Source organism: Miniopterus natalensis, chromosome 6 (assembly GCF_054644295.1).
Source record: "Miniopterus natalensis isolate mMinNat1 chromosome 6, mMinNat1.hap1, whole genome shotgun sequence".
Taxonomy (NCBI): domain Eukaryota; kingdom Metazoa; phylum Chordata; class Mammalia; order Chiroptera; family Miniopteridae; genus Miniopterus; species Miniopterus natalensis.
In genome coordinates this window covers 10,294,158-10,302,108 of record NC_142086.1, presented here as the reverse complement: position 1 = coordinate 10,302,108, position 7,951 = coordinate 10,294,158, and the positions used below count along the sequence as shown (strand labels likewise).

The 7,951-nt window shown below is 45.9% G+C and overlaps 1 pseudogene; it reads left to right on the top strand.

Moving 5' to 3' along the window:
- Positions 1-6,179: 6,179 nt before the first annotated feature.
- Positions 6,180-6,765, top strand: LOC148092848 (large ribosomal subunit protein uL6 pseudogene; annotated as a pseudogene).
- Positions 6,766-7,951: the final 1,186 nt, after the last annotated feature.

Genomic DNA, 7,951 nt, shown 5'->3' with positions numbered 1-7,951 from the left:
AAACAAAAAACCTATTTTAGGAGGAAGCGAAACAGCAAAAAAGACTATGTAAATTAAGTGTCTCTCTATACTGCTCCAATTTCAAATACAATTTGAAACACAGCAATAGACATTTGTCAAACTCATCACATGGTCCACTTCTGTACATTTTCTAAAAAACAAAGAATTTTTTTCTTCCTACCCTAGTTCTACATTCTAATTTGATAGAAATCTGGCTGATCAAGCAAGATGGTAGATTCAGTCTGTACCTTACAATACCCAAGCCATTCTAAGGAAAAAAAATCTCAAAATACCTTGGAAGAAAGTCATTAATTCTGGGTGGCAGGAACCTGGGTGTATGTTATATTAGTATTTGTACTGTTCTATATTTTTAAAGCCAACCAACTTTGAGATCAGGGTTCCCAACCATTCTGTAAAAAGGAACTAGCCTTGGTTTCCCTGAATCCTTACAATTTAAGGGAGTAGGCGGTGAAGTCCTCATGGTGAATTGTCCCGTGCAAATTATGGGAAACCAGGGGAGAAGTCACTGAGGCATCACCACCCTGGAACTCTGCCAAGTAGTACCTGGAACGACCAACAATTCAAACCAAAGACTGAGTGTCCCTGTCCCAGCAGCAGTCATGCAGCTTCCTCAATACCACCCCGAGGAAATTGTCCTGTACCTAACTGCAGGTTTTAGGGACTTGCCAAGTAGCCAGCAGTGTGACCTTAGGTTTATCAGCTGACCTCTCTGGTTTCAAGTTTCCTAACCTACAACAGTTGAAGGTTTATTTTCTAAATTGTTTTACTGTAGTACTAACATCTGTAAGACAGTCGGGCTATTTAAAAATTCAGGTATGTAAATCCTTCCGTGCGTGAGGTGGTTCTGGGATAATTGTGGCCTAGCGTGTGTCAGCGAGTGTTAGCAGGTGAGTCCAGCTCTCCAGCTGCCTCTGAGATTCCCACGGTTTGGAGCCAGGGATGGTGCCCGGGCATAGAGACCAACTGCTTTGTAGTTCTGGCTTGAGAGGCCTGTGGCCTTGACCCTTCCTCACTCACACCGCCTGTGCTTGAAGTAAGGTTATCATTTCACTGACCTGTGCTGGCCCGGAAGAAACGGATCAGGAGTTCTTAAAAATTAGGAAAGCTAGGCTAGTCCGCCAGTCTGTCCACCCGCAGCATGAGTGGCCTGCGTGTCTACAGGAAGGGTCACCGGTCCCGCGGTCAAATCCCTGCAGAACGAGGTGACCCGCATCCTGGATGGGAAGCACATCCTGTACCAAATAGCAGACATCTCCCAGGACAATGCCCTGTGGGATGAGACGTGAGCCTTGGCAGGCAGCCCCAAGGCCATCCCCCCCAGACTGTCAGGGGGTCAGTACTGTGGAGACTGGAACAAAAGAGCCGCAGGAGCTCCTGAAACTGCCCTGAACCAAGCCCGCCTGGCCAGCTGCACTCTGTCACCATGTGCCCCCAGCCCCCAGCCTCGTGGGCCATACTTGTGACCTGCTCCCAGTTATTCCTAACCTTCAGACCTTGGAACCCCGCCCCCAGCCCAAGCCTCTCCCCTCCTCCCTCTAACTGTATCCTCCTCTCCTCATTCAATGGCAACACTCCTTACCCAGGAGTCTCAGAAATTATCTTAAGCAACAGCCCAAGTGCTAGCTGTCTCATCCTGGCCCTGGGGCTGCCACTCTCCCTGGCACTGGCCAACGGCACCTTTGTTAGTTCCACTAGCCAGGGCTGTGCCAAAGACCCCCAAATCCCCAACCCAGGAGTACCCTAGAGACAAATGTTCCATTCCATTGGCAAAAAAAAAAAAAAAAAAATAGAATAGGAAATCTAGTGTTCTCTATTGTTAAACCTTCTGCTTCTGCTACTGATTTGAAGCCTATGAGTTTGTATTTGTGAATACTTTTAATTTGTCTTGGAGTTCCTAAGTGACAGGGCAGGGAAAAATGTTAGACCCTGTTGACACCAACACCTGCTATCATACCACTGTTTTACTGAATGAATGAATGAATGAATGAATGAATGAATGAATGAATGAATTTATGAATTAATAAGACCTACAGAGGGAAAGCCACTGGCCCCAAACCTCACAACTGGTTAGAATTTTTTTTGTGATTTTTATTATAGAAGACATGTCTATTATAGAAGACATGTCTTCTATAATAAAGGGGGAAAATTGTAAAACTATTGAAACTACATACTGACAGAAATTTGCTCCCAGTCTTGACTCCACCAACTCCCCAGCTCCCCTGCCACCACCAGGGCCTGGGCCACTGGGAGAAGTCCCAGTGGTTTGTCTTTCCTCTTGCCCTGCTCCAATCTATTCTACACATGGGCAATCAGAAGGCGCCTATTAAATGAAAATGTATGGTCCAGAGCTCCTCATAATATTTTCTTCCTTGGTGCCCTGCTCTTTTCCTTCATAGCTCTCTCCACAGTTGCGATTGTGTATTTTATTTGTTCAGTGTCTGCCTCTGCTGGACACACTTCAGGATATGAAGTTTTTGTTTGTTCTTGTATCCCTGGTACCTGAGCACTCAATTAACATATGATTAAATAAATTACTACCATCTGTTAGTCTGATAGCAATGAAGCCAACTTAAAGAGCTAATATTCTCTGTTTTTATACCAAAAATCACTGGAAAATGTGCTGCAGGTAGTCAGGGGACAGACATGGGGAGATAATCTAATAATCCAGAGAGGGAGGAGGCAAAGGGTTTCTCTGCCAGGGTCATTCTATAGGCACAGGCAGAAATGCTGGCTTGAATGCTCTGTGCCCTGAAACTTCTTACAGCATAGTGTCACCTGACATGCAGATCAAAGGCAGACTCTGCTCTGTTTGCTGATGCTTGCAGAGGGCACAGGTCAAGGTTCCTTTGAACTGCAGCGAACTGTATTACAAGAGGAGATCAGCTTGCAAAGTTCACCAAGATAACAGCAGGTGCCATTTATTGGGCACCTATTGGTGCAAAGTGCTCTGTCTATATTAACCCATTTAATCTTCCCCATAACCCAATGAGATATGGGTTTATTAGCCTCAATTTTGAGTATTGAAAATTAAAGCTCAGAGAGATTAAATAATGTCCTTAAACTCACACAGCTGGTAAGCAACCAAACTGGGATATGAACACATTGCAGAGTGCATGCCCCTTCACCACGTTACATGCTGCTTTATTGGCATTTGGCTTTCACATATTTTGGCCACAGAAATACCGCTTATTTGTAACAAGGGTGAATAGGCTATAGGGATGCAGGATGCTTGGTGGATACAGAACAGAACCCCTGTCACAGCATGTTAGAAGGGGACAGAAACCTAGAGATCATCCAGACCCCACTACTCACAGTGTGGTCCATGGACTAGCAGCAGCAGCAGCAGCAGCAGGAAGCTTGTTAGAAATCTAGCATCTCAGGCCACACCCCAGACCTACTGACTCAGAATCTGCATTTTAACACAACCCCAGGTGATCTGGGTGCAGAGCAAGTTTGAGAAACCCTGGTTTAGACCAGGAGTTCTCAACCCACTCACCCCCTTAGAAATGCCTGGGGGGTTTTAAAGCTACCAGGACCCGAGTTGTATCGCTGGCAGTGGGGCTGAGCTTGTGTTCTTCCTAAAGCTTCCCAGGAGAGTCCAACATGCAGTTCGAGTTGAGAACCACGATCTAGTCCAACCCCACTGCCTTATTTTTTCTTTTCTTTTTTCCCTTGTTTGATGCCACAGTAAACACAAGTGCAGTGACCTACTAAGTATAGTGAAAGGAGTGTGGCCTTTAGAGATTAAACAGGTCAAGATTTGGGTCCTGATCCTGCCACTTATTAGCAGTGAGGCTTTGGCAAATCATTAGCCTCACGGGCCTCAGTTTCTACATTTATAAAAGGGGGATAATCACACCCACTTAGAGGGTGTATGGTAAATGGGAACATGGTCCCCTTCCCATGCTCCCCCTCCCCCTCCCACCCTGTGGGAAATATAGTGAAGGCTTCTTGGAAGGGACTGTGAGACCTTGGGAACCTGGCCAGAAGAAAGGCCAAAGAGAAGCTGCTTCTAGATGTGAGTCTGGATGTAAACAGCTAGTGTTTTCATCTTACACAGGCCCATCCCCTCCCCCTGCATGCCCTGTTTTCTGTTTTCTGTGCTCTATAAAACCTTGTACTGGGAAAGTCTGGGGGACAGTGAAAGAATAGCACTAGCGGGATGGGACCTGGCGTTGAGCTTCACCAGTGGCAGACAGGGCGGTAATAAACGTCACCGGTGGGCCTCCACAGGTGCGGGCACTAAGTCCTAACAAACCCATGTCTCTCACCGCCAGGCCTCCCGGTTCTTTCTTTGGGAATCCAAGGACAATACGCTGAGGATTTCTGGGCCCTCAGCACTTTGCATAACAGAGGATCACTGTGAGAATTATATACACAAAACCCAGAGGGAAGAACATTTGCGCCCAGTAGGACCCTGATAGATGGTGGCTACTCTGACTTGCCCCAGTCAGATCAGCTGGGGCAGCAGGTGGCTGTCGGAGGAGTAAAGCCTGACGCATCGCAGTACCTTTCCCAGTATATTCTCCACGTGTGGAGCCAACGCGTCGACATGAATTTTGTTAAAGCGATGATGAAAAGATGCGGGGAAAAGCGGTTGAAAGCAAGTTCCACAGGGAAGGAGGGCAAAGGGGCCTTCTTTCCATGTGCTCTCCCCTGCCCACCAAGCCCATGTTTCTAGATCCCCTCTGCTACCCCCTGACCCCCTGTGCTGCCCCTGACCCACAAGTCCATGCTCCTAGGCCCCCTGCTACCACCTGATTCCCTCTGCTCTCCTGCCCCCCAAGCCCGTGTCCCTGAACCCCTAAACCCCTCTGCTTCGCTTCACTCTGGCCTGCTGCCCGACTGTAGAAGCAGCTTGTACCGATGGTAGAAGGTATACAATCATGGAGTTAGTATTTTTAAAGAATACAAACAAAAAGCACTTTCCATACAGCATTTTGACCTGTATTTACTAGAACAGCAAACACAGGCAGAAAGAGCCCCTTTGGAGAAATGCCTTTACTATGACTGAAACTCTGTAAGAAAACACAAAGTGTGTCTTTGATATTTACCTTAAAAAATCCAGGGCTTAAAAGGTGGGAAAGAAAGAGGCTTCCTCACCCTCCTTTTAGCTGGGTTTTGTTTTTAAATTTTTTTTTTTTTTTTTTTTGTGGTAAAATATACTTAACATCAAATTACCATCTTAACCATTTTTAAGTGTGCAGTTCAGTGGTGTTAAGTACATTTGCATAGTTGTGCATCCGTTTAACAGTTTTACCCTCACACTTCCTTTCTTTTGCACACGCCCACACATATGTGCGCACAGTAGCTTCATAGTTTTGTGGTTCAGAGATGTTTCACATGTAAATTTAGAAAGGATCTGTCAAGGGGTCCCAGGGCAACATGCATTTTCCTCTCACTGGGGGGAAATTTGTTTGGTGACAATTATGTGTCAGGTGCCTCCACTCTTCATTCATAACAGCCTGTAAGGGCCAGAGGAGGCATTCCATTCTTAACAGGTGAGGAAACTGAGCCTTGGGGGGAACAGTAGCATGTGCACAGCCTGGAGAGAGGGAGGCCTGTAGCCAGCTTTCACACCCACGTCTGCAGGAGTCCAAAGGCAATGCACTTTTTCTTTTTTCCAAGAAAAATGTTTCTTATTATAGAAGTAATATATGAGTTGCTGTTACAAAAAATTAATACAGGAAAAAAATGCAAAGGAAAAACAATCATTCACAAACTCTTCTCCCAGAAATAGTCATTTTGAGGTCTTGTCCAATTCTTTCCATGTGCCAGCATGTTTGCTGTCGTGGTATCCCTTTGAAACTGGGACAGGAGGTGGAGTGGCAGAGATGTGACAGAGAACTTCCATGAGTTTTTTCTTTGCATATATATGTGTTGCTTGAATCTTTAACAATAAAATGTGTTCACATATTAGTTGTATTGTAAAGAATAGAAAATAACTGGAAGTAAAACACAGAAAAAGAATGCATTGATCAAAATGGGAGAGTTGTCAACCCTGGTAACACTGAGAAAGGAGATTGCAAGAGACAAAGATTGAGTCGCAACCAAGAACTCGTTAGGGCAAAGGAGAAGACTCGAGCTGGGTGCACTGCCAGCGTGAAGACGGGTGCCTCAGGCTTTCCAAGCGTGATCTAGGCTCTCCCTTGGCCGCATCTACTGCAAGGATGAAGACCCTTCTCAGCGATCAGACTGTCGACATTCCAGAAAATGTGGGCCTCACTCTGAAGGGACGCACAGTTATTGTGAAGGCCCCAGAGGCACCTGCAGGGGGGATCTCAACCACATCAACGTAGAACTCAGTCTCCTTGGAAAGAAAAGAAGAGGCTCTGGATTGACAAATGGTGGGGAAACAGAAAGGAACTGGCCACGGTTCACACCATCTGCAGTCAAGTACAGAACAAGATCAAGGGTGTCATCTTGAGCTTCCGTTGCAAGGTGAGGTCTGTGCATGCTCACTTCCCCATCAATGTTGTTACTCAGGAGATGGTTCTCTTGCTGAAATCAGAAATTTCTTGGGCGAAAAATATACCTGCAGAATTCAGATAAGGTCAGGCATTCCTTGTTCAGTATCTCCAGCCCAGAAAGACAATTCTTGATGGAAATGACACTGAACTTGTATCAAATTCAGCTGCTTTGGTTCAGCAAGCCAAAACAGTTAAAAACAAGGATATCAGAAAAAATTTGGATGGTACCTATGTTTCTGTAAAAGGAACAGTTCAGCTGATGAGTAAGATCTAAGTTGTCCAGCTATAGAAACATGAAGATGCCAAATGATTTGTCACACTTTTTGCAATGTTTTAAAGATGCAATAAAAGCCTCCTATTGAAAAAACAGCGTGATGTCATTAAGCCTCCCTATCACCTGGTAGCTCCTGGCGCTGAGGTCTCATTCTGTGCCTGCCAAACAACTCCCTGAATACAACTCAGCTTCCCATGCAGTTGCTTGCAGGGTGAGAATGATCGGGGCAGACTATCGTAAATGTTCCAACTATCTGACACTTGTGGGCCTTTCTGCCAATTAAATTAATTAGTTTCCAAATATTTCTTCAGTCAGTCAGCATCACTAAATTATGTCAGTCAAGACACTGTCGATTTGAACTTTCAAATTCTTAAGTGGGGACTCCGGATTATGCCAAAGGTCAATTTAATGCCATTTCATGGAGTACATTCTAGGGTGGGGAATAACAGGACTGCAGCAGATCCCTGGTCCTACATATCCAATATGTACCAGAAAACGCCATCATTAACACCATCGTTAACACTCCTCATGGTGTGTTTGGGGCAGGACCAACCGTGGCCCGTTTAACAGCACTGCAATGTGGTGGTGGGGTGGGCAGATTCTGAGGAGACAGACCCAGCCACAGACACCGGGGGGAAACCCCATCCAGCACGCAGAGGATGGTATCTGCTCACACAGTAACAGAAGATGCTACCAGTTTCAGCAACCATTTAGCCGCAGTTAGTGCAGGTGGGAGTGAGGCATCATAAGGTCTGAGAAGAGCAAAGAGTCAAAGGAAATCCAAGAGTAAGTGACAGGGATCCAGGGATCCAGGGATCCAGGGATCCAGGGATCCAGGCAGCTGTAGACTTCAGGTGAGTTCATCCACAGGCACCAATACCAGGTACCTGGTCACTAGACGAGGTTTCATTCATTCATTCATTCAACAAATATTTACCACATACCTCTTGGGAGACACCCCTCCATAAGACTCTCTTGCTCCCACATACCTTGCTGGGTATGTCATGGATACAAGGCCTGACTTCTCTTTACCTGAGCTATTTCTCAGGGTTGTGTTGTCAGCAAGCAACCTTGAGAGACGAGATAGCCTCCCTTGGGGACAAAAGGCAGGCTTACTTACTGCTTCCTATAAAAGTCATGGATCCCCAAGTTCAGTGTTCCTCACCCGCATGTGCGGTCTCCATCT